Source organism: Geotrypetes seraphini, chromosome 10 (assembly GCF_902459505.1).
Source record: "Geotrypetes seraphini chromosome 10, aGeoSer1.1, whole genome shotgun sequence".
Lineage (NCBI taxonomy): Eukaryota > Metazoa > Chordata > Amphibia > Gymnophiona > Dermophiidae > Geotrypetes > Geotrypetes seraphini.
Window position 1 is genome coordinate 12,153,834 of NC_047093.1, and position 13,368 is coordinate 12,167,201.

Genomic DNA, 13,368 nt, shown 5'->3' on the forward strand with positions numbered 1-13,368 from the left:
CGTTCTTGTGGGGTTGTGTAGGGTGAAGTGTGTTTGTAGATATGAAGGTGCTATTCCCCAGGCTTGTTTAAAACAGGTGCAAGCAAATTTGAATATAATTCGCACTTCTATTGGAAGCCAATGCAGTTTTTTATAGTAGGGGCTGATGTGGTCGTTTTTTCTTAGTCCGAAAATTAGGCGGACGGCGGTGTTTTGTATGAGTCTTAGTTTTTTGATTGTTTTTTGTGGGATGCCCAGATATATGATGTTGCAATAATCAAGAAGGACTATAATAATGAGTATATTGCTTTGTATATTGTTTTCAATCTGTATTGACTTAATATATGTATTTCAGTATTTCTCTTTACCATTTTTATTGGTTGTATAAAAATTATAAATATAAAATAAAAAAAAAGAAGCTAATTAGATTGGATTGGTAGGACCTACTCTTGGTAAATCCATGTTGGTGGGGATCCTGTAGATTCTTCTCGCTCAGGATTCTATCTAATTCATGTTTAAGTAGTGTTTCCATGAGTTTACTCACTATCGGTGTGAGACTCACTGGTCTGTAATTTGCAGCTTCTGCCCTGCAACCCTTTTTGTGCAGTGGAGTGACGTTAGCTGTTTTCCAGCCCAAGGGGACTCTCCCCGTACTCAGTGATAGATTGAACAGCACTGATAACGGTTCCGCTAGGACATCACACAACTCTCTGAGCACCCTGGGATGTAGATTGTCTGGTCCCATAGCCTTGTTCACCTTGAGACTTGATAATTCGCGGTAGACATCGCCGGTTAGGTTTTCAGGCTATCCACAATGAATAGGCATGAAAGAAATTGGCATATAATGGAGGCAGTGTATGCAAATCAATCTCATGCCTATTCATTGTGGATATCCTGAATGGCACTGCCTTAACACATACACAACCAAATATGAAAACTATTCGGGCTTCTAGCGTCAACCAGTGCAGTCTATAGCAATGCTGCGATACAAAAGTTCGAGATGACAAAATTTGTGGTAACCTTCTCGATGCTGAATTTGAAATTTATTGAAGAAGAAATTCTTATGAAAGAGACTATAATCATTTTACAAGAAAGTTTTTCTCTGAGGGAAGCAAAAATATGGAAATCAGGCATGACATAAATCACAGATGATATTAATACCTTCTTCCATGTCTTGATACTCACCAACGTCTATCCTGGGACTAGTAGGGAAGGATGCATCCCATAATTACCACCACCTGAAATACCCGGTCAAGTAAATGAGCTGTGCTCAGAGCCAGTGCAAAACACCTTCTAGTGAAGAGCCCTGGCTCTGCAATGAAGAATCGACAGCCGCTTGTACAAGGTATCAGAGGAGCTAATAAAAACGGCCTTCCGATGACAGACTGAGCACTTTCCTGTATAACTTTGCGTTAGTTTTGTATCCCGATGAAAGAAGCATGCATGATTTATCAACGCCCAGTAAAAAGAAATAACAACATACTGGAGAAACAGTCTTCTAAAAATGTTTTTGTCTTTATTTCCTTTTAATCCTTCCCTCTTTGAAATTCCCCTTCCATCACCACACATGTATCAGCTGGTATGCCCATGGAGCTGCATGAACCCTTACTAGTCTGTGGAATACCACAACACTAGATGAATGATTGTTCATCACTGCTGCTGAGGCAGTTGGCAACCAGAGATTATGGTAAGAGCAGATAGCGTAGTTGATTTTAAAAAAGTCCTTAGTCCGTTATTGAGAAAGACATGGGGAAGCCACTGCTTGCCCTGGATCGGTAGCATGGAATGTTACTACTCTTTGGGATTCTAGAATCTTGTTACTCTCTGAGATTCCGGAATCTTGCTATTCTTTGAGATTCTGTATGGAATGGTGCTACTCTTTGGGATTCTAGAATCTTGTTACTCTCTGGGATTCCGGAATCTTGCTATTCTTTGAGATTCTGTATGGAATGTTGCTACTCCTTGGGTTTTAGCCAGGAACTAGGGACCTGGATTGTCCACCATAAGAACGGGCTACTGGGCTTGATGGACCATTGGTCTGACCCAGTAAAGCTATTCTTATGTTTTCTTTTTCTTTAGACCTGAGAACATAATCTCCGTGGTTTGTGTAGACGCAACTGGACCCGATAGGACTGATCAGCTTAAGTCAGCCTAGAGCAATCTTAAGAGAAGTAAGTGTGGATGGTGTATATACGAGGGGCTGCTGAAACGTTCTCAGCTCAGCCAAGAAGAAAATGATGTAGAGCCATGAAGTTTACAAGTTATTCCACACTTTTCTTGACACTTTATGTTTCAATGATATGAGAACGTTTCAGCGACCCCTCATAGATCTGCATACATTTGGGGCTCCTTTTACGAAGCCGTGTTAACGGCTTTATCGCGCAGTGACATTTTATCACGCGCTAACCCCCGCACTAGCCAAAAAACTACCGCCTGCTCAAGAGGAGGTGGTAGTGGCTAGCGCAGCTGGCGACTTAGCGCTCGCTATTACGCACGTTAAACCGCAAACGCGGCTTCGTAAAAGGAGCCCTTGGTCTTGGAATAGGTTAATTGTATTGTCATCATGCCATTGTATCGAGCGATGGTGCGTCCACATCTGGAATACTGCGTTCAGTATTGGTCGCCACACCTCAAGAAGGACATGGCAGTACTTGAGAGAGTCCAAAGGAGAGCAACGAAACTGGTAAGAGGGCTGGAACACTGCCCATACGCCGAGAGGTTGGATAGGCTGGGGCTCTTCTCTCTGGAAAAAAGGAGGCTCAGGGGAGATATGATAGAGACCTTCAAGATCATGAGGGGCATAGAGAGGGTGGATAGGGACAGATTCTTCAGACTGAAGGGGACAACAAGTACGAGGGGGCATTCGGAGAAACTGAAGGGAGATAGGTTCAAAACAAACGCAAGGAAGTTTTTTTTCACCCAAAGGGTCGTGGACACTTGGAATGCGCTACCGGAGGAAGTGATCAGGCAGAGTACGGTACAGGGATTCAAACAGGGATTGGACGGATTCCTGAGGGATAAAGGGATCGTGGGATACTGAGAGAGGTGCTGGGATGTAACAAAGGTATAGAAAGCTAACCAGGTAATAAGTATAGAAACCCAACAGGTCGTGCATGTGCAAGACCAGAGGGTTAGGACTACGATGGGAAGATAGGACTTCAATGAGAAACCAAGGTGGCAAGGGAGCCCCTTCTTGTGATTCAGACAGGTCGTGACCTGTTTGGGCCGCCGCGGGAGCGGACTGCCGGGTAGGATGGACCTATGGTCTGACCCGGCGGAGGCACTGCTTATGTTCTTATGTTCTTATGTTCATGTCCCTGGAAACCAAATTTTTTAGGAGTCTAAGTAAAATTGATCTGTTTATTTGGATTTCTCTACCACCATTTCGAAGAAATCCACCCAAGGTGCTGTACAGCAAGAACAAGCCAAAGAAAGGAATTTTGTCAGATTGCTCTGCAAAAGTCCTTGGAAGAAATTGGCGCATCCTGAAGATTAATGCTTATGTGCTTTTTCAAAGAATCTAAATGAGACACAGAAAAGCCATTAGAAAAACTTGATTCTCATCCTTGTTAAATTCAGTCACTTGGAGGAAGCTATAAACAAGATAAAAAGACACAACTTCTGAGATACAATATTGTTAAGAATGACCTGAGGTAGATTAAGTCCTCTAGGTTTTTAAACACTTGTGCTCCGCATTGACCACAAAAACACTGACTGTGACATTTAAATTTATTCCAGGATATTTGGCACTGGGCTGTACCTCAGTAGTAGCACTGAACGTAAGAATTGCCATACTGGGAGAGACCGAAGGTCCATGAAGCCCAAATTCCTGTATCCAACAGTGGCCAACCCAGGTCACAGGTTCCTGGCAGAAACCCAAAGAGTAGCAACATTCCAGAGCTGAGATTGTGATGTCATAATGCTTTATTCTACCAATGCCTCAGCAGTGATGTCACAATGGCTTGATTGTCTTATACTTGGCTCACATAAGAATTGCCATACTGGGAAAGACCGAAGGTCCATCAAGCCCAAATTCCTGTATCCAACAGTGGCCAACCCAGGTTACAAGTTCCTGGCAGAAACCCAAAGAGTAGCAACATTCCAGAGCTGAAATTGTGGTGTCAGGTCAAAAGCGCGCCGGGACAAAGGCGTGCCCAGACAATTGAGCGCAGCGCGGAGGCGCGCGCCGCTCTAAATTACTGTTTTTAGGGCTCCGACGGGGGTGTGTGGGGGGAACCCCCCCACTTTACTTAATAGACATTGCGCCGCGTTGTGGGGGCGTTGTGGGGGGCGTGGGGGGTTGTAACCCCCCCACATTTTACTGAAAACTTCACTTTTTCCCTGTTTTTAGGGAAAAAGTTAAGTTTACAGTAAAATGTGGAGGGTTACAACCCCCCAAACCCCCCACAACGCCGGCGCGATGTCTATTAAGTAAAGTGGGGGGGTTCCCCCCCATGCCCCCCCATCGGAGCCCTAAAAACAGTAATTTAGAGCAGTGCGCGCCTCCGCACTGCGCTCAATTGTCTGGGCGCGCCTTTGTCTTTTGCGCCCTTGTCTATGAACCGAAATTGTGATGTCATAATGCTTTATTCTACCAATGCCTCAGCAGTGATGTCACAATGGCTTGATTGTCTTATACTTGGCTCACATAAGAATTGCCATACTGGGAAAGACCGAAGATCCATCAAGCCCCAGTATCCTGTTTCCAACAGTGGCCAACCCAGGTAGATCCTAAGTAGTATAAAACAGATTTTATGCTGCTTATCCTAAGAATAAGCTGTGGATTTCCCCAAGCCATCTCAATAATGCCGGGTTTTGAAAAGCCTTCCGGACCCCTGGACATGTCCTCAAAAGGAAGTCTGGTAACTCTACTTATGCTAATCAGTTATCATGTGGCAATGTACAGTAGCTGCACTATCCGGTTAATGGAGACACCTACTCTCTGCCCCTGTGCTGAACAACAAAGTTTACTTCTTAGCATACGGGAAGCGTGCTCAGAGTAGAAAACTACCACAGGGTCCTGAGCGCACCCCACGGTAAACACTTTTTTTTTTTTTTTTTTTTTTACTGTTATAAGCACACACTAGCTTAGTAAAAGAGCCCTTGTATCTTTGCAGCAGGTGTAGGCAGTTCAGATCATGAGGCTATCAATAGAGGTGTTTGGTGAAACTCATTACAAGAAGGCGCAAGCAACAGCCATATCTGTAGTGGGAATGCTCTACCAGGATATTTGAGGCTATGTAAAGACAAGATGGCCTTTGCAACATGAGAGATGTGGTGTCAGAGAGGGGGTAGCCCTCTTTCCTTCCAGGATCTACAAGCCACCGCTTGTCTACAGGATAGAGATTGGCTTTATTACGGCCAGGTGTCCCATTACCTGCAGTCCTTGGATGCTACTACAGTGGCTGAAGACATGGCGGATGTGGTGTGTGAGACCTTGACTTTATCTCGTCAGACTTGTATCAGTTTGTCCCTTCATCGGGTCAGTCTGGGCAGCTTTAGTGTTTCTTGGGATTATGGCAGCTTGGCAGCAGTATGGAATCAGGATCTTCTCCCTTCCACGTAGATCACTGGTGATGGCCTGTGCTTTCTGATGAAGCATCTGACTCTTTTGACTCGCAGACACAGGTACTTGGGGGGGTGGGAAGAGGGAACGGGATGGGGGGATAAGGGGCTGTGATGTCTTTAAGTCTCCGTGAAGGAACCACACAGTGGACTTTATTTGGGCTGTATTTTGGTCAGGATGTATTGTTGTTGTAAGAACATAAGAACATAAGCAGTGCCTCCGCCGGGTCAGACCATAGGTCCATCCTGCCCAGCAGTCCGCTCATGCGGCGGCCCAAACAGGTCACGACCTGTCTGAATCACAAGAAGGGGCTCCCTTGCCACCTGGGTTTCTCATTGAAGTCCTATCTTCCCATCGAAGTCCTAACCCTCCGGTCTTGCACATGCACGACCTGGTTGGGTTTCTATACTTATTACCTGGTTAGCTTTCTATACTTGTGTTACATCCCAGCTCCTCCCTCAGTATCCCACGATCCCTTTATCCCTCAGGAATCCGTCCAATCCCTGTTTGAATCCCTGTACCGTACTCTGCCTGATCACTTCCTCCGGTAGCGCATTCCAAGTGTCCACGACCCTTTGGGTGAAAAAAAACTTCCTTGCATTTGTTTTGAACCTATCTCCCTTCAGTTTCTCCGAATGCCCCCTCGTACTTGTTGTCCCCTTCAGTCTGAAGAATCTGTCCCTATCCACCCTCTCTATGCCCCTCATGATCTTGAAGGTCTCTATCATATCTCCCCTGAGCCTCCTTTTTTCCAGAGAGAAGAGACCCAGCCTATCCAACCTCTCGGCGTATGGGCAGTGTTCCAGCCCTTTTACCAGTTTCGTTGCTCTCCTTTGGACTCTCTCAAGTACCGCCATGTCCTTCTTGAGGTGTGGCGACCAATACTGAACGCAGTATTCCAGATGTGGACGCACCATCGCTCGATACAATGGCATGATGACTTCCCGCGTCCTGGTTGTTATGCCCCTCTTTATGATGCCCAGCATCCTGTTGGCTTTTTTCCAGGCTGCTGCGCACTGTGCAGATGGCTTCAGTGATGCATCCACCAGCACACCCAAGTCTCTCTCAAGTCTGCTGTCTCCCAACAATGCCCCCCCCCCAATTTGTAGTTGAACAATGGGTTCTTTTTCCCTATATGCATGACCTTGCATTTTTCCACGTTAAAGCGCATTTGCCATTTGTTTGCCCAGTCTTCCAGCTTGTCCAGGTCCCTTTGCAGGTCCTCACACTCCTCCCTGGACCTAACTCTGCCGCACAGTTTGGTATCGTCTGCAAATTTTATAACCTCGCACTTTGCCTCCTTTTCCAGGTCATTGATAAATATGTTGAAGAGTAACGGCCCCAGCACCGATCCCTGTGGCACACCGCTTGTGACTCCCCGCCAGTCAGAATATTGGCCCTTCACTCCGACCCTCTGCAGTCTACCCGACAACCAGTGCTTGATCCATCTGTGCACATCCCCTCTCACCCCGTGGTTCCACAGCTTCCTAAGCAGCCTTTCATGTGGCACCTTGTCGAAAGCCTTTTGAAAATCAAGGTAAATGATGTCTATGGGTTCCCCATTGTCCACCCGACTCCTTATTCCCTCAAAGAAGTACAGAAGGTTCGTTAGGCACGACCTTCCCTTACAGAATCCGTGCTGGCTTGTTCTCAGTAGGCCATTCCTCTCGATGTGCTCGCAAATGCCGTCCTTGATCATAGCTTCCACCATCTTCCCTATAATTGAAGTCAGGCTCACCGGCCTTTAGTTCCCGGGGTCACCCCTCGATCCCTTCTTGAAGATAGGTGTGACATTCGCCAATTTCCAGTCCTCTGGTACCTCACCAGTTTTCAAGGATAGGTTGCAAACATGCTGGATTGTGCCCACTATTTCTTGTCTTAGTTCCTTCAGAACCCTTGGGTGGATCCCGTCCAGGCCCGGTGATTTACCGCATTTTAACCTGTCTATCTGTTTGAGGACATCCTCCTTACTTACCTCTATGTGCTCCAATTTTTCGGCCTGTTCCCCACTCATGAGCTCCTCTGAGTCCGGTATATTAGATGTGTCTTCGCTCGTGAAAACCGACGAGAAGAACGTGTTCAACCTCTCAGCTACCTCTTTATCTTCTTAATCACTCCCTTCCTATCCCCATCGTCCAATGGCCCCACCTCCTCTATCGCTGGTCGCTTCCCCTTTACGTAACTGAAGAATGCCTTGAAGTTTTTCGCCTCCCTGGCCAGCCCCTCTTCGTATTCCCCTTTTGCTTTTCTAACCTCTCGGTGGCATTCCTTTTGGCATTTCCTGTGCGCCTGGTGATTTTCCTCCGTTGGGTCCTTTTTCCATCTCCGGAAGGATACTTTTTTGTCATTTATTGCCCTCTTTACTTCAGTTGACATCCAAACCGGGTCCTTTGATCGCTTGTTCTTGCAGCCTTTCCTGAAACTGGGGACGTACATTCTTTGTGCTTCCTGCAGGGTGTCCCTGAATAGGGTCCAGGCGCTTCCCACAGTCTCCATCCTAAAGATGTTTCTGAGCTTCCTCCCCACCATTTCCCTCATAGCAACATAGTTCCCTTTCTTGAAGTTGAGCGGAGTTGTTGCGGTCCTCCTTACTATGGGTGTCCCCCTTTCTAATGTGAATCTGATTGCGTTGTGATCACTGTTGCCTAGTGGTCCTCCCACTTCTACCCCTCTTGCAGGCCCCCCTAATCCGTTTAGGATGAGGTCAAGAGTAGCACCCCCTCGCGTCGGTTCTTTGACTAGTTGCTCCATGAAGCAGTCCCTCACAGCTTCTACAAAACTGTTTGGTTTGTAAGTTTCTAGCCAAATTTAATAAAGAAATTCAAAATAAATAAGAAGCAACTAAAACATATTTGTTTGTGAAAGCCTTTTACTAGGTAGTGATGTTTCAGATTTTGATATCTGTTTTATTGAAATCCTCAACGCTTCCCACCTCTTCCTTACTTTTTCCCCACCCTTCCAAGATTTTGCTCCCCCCTCTCATCTAATATGCTTTGTTCCCCCTTCTCATAAATCCAATTGTATTCTCTTCAGTACATACTGTATATGCTCTGTATTAGCCCTTCCCTCACCTAAATTGTCAATGTAAACTAGTTTTGACGTTTCGATTGCCTTGCTATGTTCTTCTTTTCTCAATCGCACTGTATGTAATTCATCTATTTGTTGTGAACCGCCTAGAACTCCCTGGGTATGGCGGTATACAAAAAAATAAATTATTATTATTATTATTATCATCCATTTGCTAGTTTTAGTAAGTGAGACAACTTTGGAGGAGTGAGTAGATAATGTTTTACTGATTATGTGTGGTTACTTTCTAAACCGCTTAGGTCTTAGGCGGTGTAGAAATTTTTTAAATAAATATAATCACATTAGGACAGATGGTAACATACGAAGACCCACAGTACAAGAAATGTTCTACTCTTATAATTATCCTTTTTACAGATTAGCCATATTTCCTGATACACCACAGTGAACGTTTTCTAAAGTCCCATTTCCCTTCAATCATTTTGGTGGAGAAAAAAAACCTGTTATAATGTCTGCAACTCCAATAAATAACAGATGGGCGCTATAAGTTATTTTTAAATCGCTATGTCATCTGTTTCCCTAGAAGACCATAATTACAACTGTACGTGCCAAAATAAAGTGAGACGGTATTTCTATAAATATGAGGATATGTTCTTTCTTCTGTGTGATAGGCATCTGCAAGCCTGGTAGATAAAAAGTACATGGCAACATATGATAGTCTCCTACTCATGCCATAGGTGACCACAACAACCCCATGTGAGGTGTAATTGCATATAAAACACAGGCCATGGCCCTTGGAACGCTGCAGCTTGAAACACTTTTTGTCAGTGTCTGAGGTAAATGAGTAGAGAGACTCCTGCAAGAGAAAAGTGAATTAGTCGAACAAGAACTTGTGAAAATGTCAGTCCACCTTGATCAAGGCAATCTGAGCTCTATAGAAAGTTTGGATTTTCCCTTCCAGATCTGCTGGGGAAATTAATTATTCTTTTTTTTTTCCCCAGTGCATCTATCTGTAGTTTGCAAAATTCTACAGACCTGTTTCCAATCTCAAAAATAGTGGAGACAATTGTCCTAAGTCAGTTGCAAACCTTCGCAGACCAACACAAAGCTCTCTCTACTTACCGATCTGGCTTCCGGTCATTTCACAGCACTGAGGCCGTCCTGATAGACATTATCGATGTCAGCTGGTCTCTCCTGGACAAGGGACATAGCGTACTACTGGTCCTGCTTGGTCTTAGTGTGGCATTTGACACCATTGACCACCGACCACCAACTCCTCCTGACTAAGATAGCAGACCTCGGAATTAAGGATACCGCACTTCACTGGTTCGCTTCATTTCTAGATCAAAGAACACAAGTCATACTACTTGAATCAGATGAATTCCTGGAGAATCGACTTGTTAATCACTGACTGTTCAGTCTTCTCAGTTTGTAAAACCGCCTAGAACTGTAAGGTTTTGTAGTATACAAATGTGATTTTATGTTATTTCAGTGCTCAAATGCCCAGATTTACAGGAGCTCCAACTGGAAGAAGATTCGTTCAAAATTTTCTTTGGACATATCATCAACAGTTTCATTTAAAACAATTATACCGATATCATCAAATACAGACATTCAAATTTCAGATGCTAAAAGTAAACTTTTTAATATTATGATTGGCTTAGCGGACTAGTGAGGAGCTAGGAAATAATAATGTTATATATAGTGTTTTTATGTATACTTTTTAATTATTTCCTAGTCCCTCACTAGTGCCCTGAGGAAGGTGTGGCTGAAACTGGGATCCTAGTCGGGACTTCCACATCTTTTAAACTGCATATTTCAATTAACTTAGGCGTCTGTAGGATGCCTACTGGTGCCTGAGTTAAGGTGTCATTTATAGAATATGGACCTGTGGGTCAATTTGGAGAGAGGGAATAGTAAACATATTTACATTGGTGTGATATAAGGCTTTCTTCACAGACAGAAGAAATGGACAGAAATTTAAGAGTAGACATTAAGGGGCAAATTCTGTAAAGGACACCTAACCTCTTAGGTGGCCAAATAAATTTAATACTAAACCCAATTAATGACTTTAACAAGCAATAATTGGAAGTTAGACATCTAAAGGTGCGAGCAGCTTCTCTGGCCTTCTGCCGGCATTGGCTATCCCTCTGATGTCACTTCCTGGCCCTGTGACTGGGAAGTGATTTCTGAAGGGAGCCAGGTTAGCAGCAGGCCGGAGAAATTATTCACACTGGTGAAGATGTAAAGAGGTGCAGAGGGGAACAGCACCACCACTACCAAGATGGCACCTAGGCTGGTCCGCCCCATCATTCCCCTTACTACACCATTGGATCCCCTTAACAATAAATAATAACAATAATCTTTTCTATAAACTGCAGAAACCTGCAGGTTTTAAGCAGTTTATAATAAGAGCAAATCAATATAACATCGGGAATATACAATCACAAAAACCATCAAAATGTTCAAAAACACTCACTTATACAAAACATTTATTAAACAAATATGTTTTTTTACCTGACACCTAAAAGATAAATGGGATTCAGTACGGAAACAATGGCCCAGTATTTCCCTCCAAAACCACACTGAAATACCAGTAACTTCTCTATATATTGACGATTTGGCCAACCACGAATAGATGGATAGGCAAAATGATTAATGCTATGAGTAGCCCATGTGTGGTATGCATTCAATTCTGATCTCCTTATCTCAAGAAAGATATAGCGGCGCTAGAAAAGGTTCAAAGAAGAGCGACCAAGATAATAAAGGGGATGGAACTCCTCTCGTATGAGGAAAGACTAAAAAGGTTAGGGCTCTTCAGCTTGGAAAAGAGACGGCTGAGGGGAGATAGGATTGAAGTCTACAAAATACTGAGTGGAGTAGAACGGGTACAAGTGGATCGATTTTTCACTGTCAGAAATTACAAAGACTAGGGGACACTCGATTAAGTTATAGGGGAATACTTTTAAAACCAATAGAAATAAATATTTTTTTTACTCAGAGAATAGTTAAGCTCTGGAATAGAGAATGACACGGTGACAAAATTCATCACCGTTCCCGTCCCCGCGGATAACCGCGGGAAATAATCCCATGTCATTTTCTAGTGTCTATTTCAACCTCAGTCCTTCTACACCAGCATTCTTCAAAGCAAAGCTTGCAGGTCAGTGGTTGTGGCCATTCATACTCTGATTCTTCCCTCTCTCCTTAAAGAATGACATGAAGATGGTTTCCCGCGGTTATCCGCGGGGACGGGAACGGTGATGAATTTTGTCACCGTGTCATTCTCTACTCTGGAACACATTAGTAACATAGTAATTGACCCGAGTGGTCCATCCTGTCTGCCCAACCATACATGCTCCATAAATTAATTTAGTTTAAAATGGTCCTTTTTCTTAGATATTTCTGGGCCAGAGGTTGTGGTAAGAGCGGATAGCGTTGCTGGTTTTAAGAATGGTTTGGACAAATTCCTGGAGGAAAAGTCCATAGTCTGTTATTGAGAAAGACATGAGGGAAGCCACTGCTTGCCCTGGATTGGTAGCATGGAATGTTGCTATGCTTTGGGATTCTAGAATCTTGTCACTCTCTGGGATTCTGGAATCTTGCTATTCTTTGAGATTCTGTATGGAATGTTGCTACTCCTTGGGTCTGGCCAGGTATTAGTGACCAGGATTGGCCACCATGAGAACGAGCTACAGGGCTTGATGGACCACTGGTTTGATCCAATAAGGCTATTCTTATGTTCTTATGATCAACCTTAAAGAGTACTCTAAACCAGTTGTCCCCAACCCTGTCCTGGAGGACCACCAGGCCAATCGGGTTTTCAGGCTAGCCCTAATGAATATGCATGAGAGAGATTTGCATATAATGGAAGTGACAGGAATGCTAATCTGCTTCAGGCATATTCATTAGGGCTAGCCTGAAAACCCGATTGGCCTGGTGGTCCTCCAGGACAGAGTTGGGGACCACTGCTCTAAACCATTCCCTCTAATTCCTAAGAGCTCAGGACATCATTCCTTATAGTTTTGCTCAGTGGCAGAGAATTGTGAAGATGGACAGGCAGGCATATAGACTCTCTAATCCTGTTTTAAAATCAGGATATTGTTCTTTAAATTCCAGCCGGATGATTAGCTTAAGCCAGGGGTGTCCAATGTCGGTCCTCGAGGGCCGCAGTCGGGTTTTCAGGATTTCCCCAATGAATATGCATGAGATCTATTAGCATACAATGAAAGCAGTGCATGCAAATAGATCTCATGCATATTCATTGGGGAAATCCTGAAAACCCGACTGGATTGCGGCCCTCGAGGACCGACATTGGACACCCCTGGCTTAAGCGTCTCCAGTGCTTAGGAGAAAACGATTTAATTTATTTCATGTTTTAGAGATAATTATCATCTTGATGTTTCTTAAAAGTACAAATGCCTCAAAGCATTTAACGTATTTTATTTCTGCTTTCTGAAGACAGATTTGGTAATTGTGCAAATGACTAACAGGAGGAGAAGATTTCGTATTTAAGCTGTCAGCCCAGTCCGGGTGTCATTTCAGCTCGCCTGAGGAAGGCCTAATGCTAATTAAACATGCCAGGTACAATTTGTCAATGCTGTTATACGTTTTCTGAAAATTAAATAATAAAAGCAGTTCTATGGGGTGCTTCTATTAGGGGGCGGGGAGTCTGCCAGAGTCCCAGCAGCGATTTGTACAGTTAAGCTCTCTTATTAGTTTGGAAGATGATTTTGCAGCCTTGGATGGATCCTGATGCCCCATTCCATTGTGTGCTGGAGAAATGTAATGCTTGAAATGTC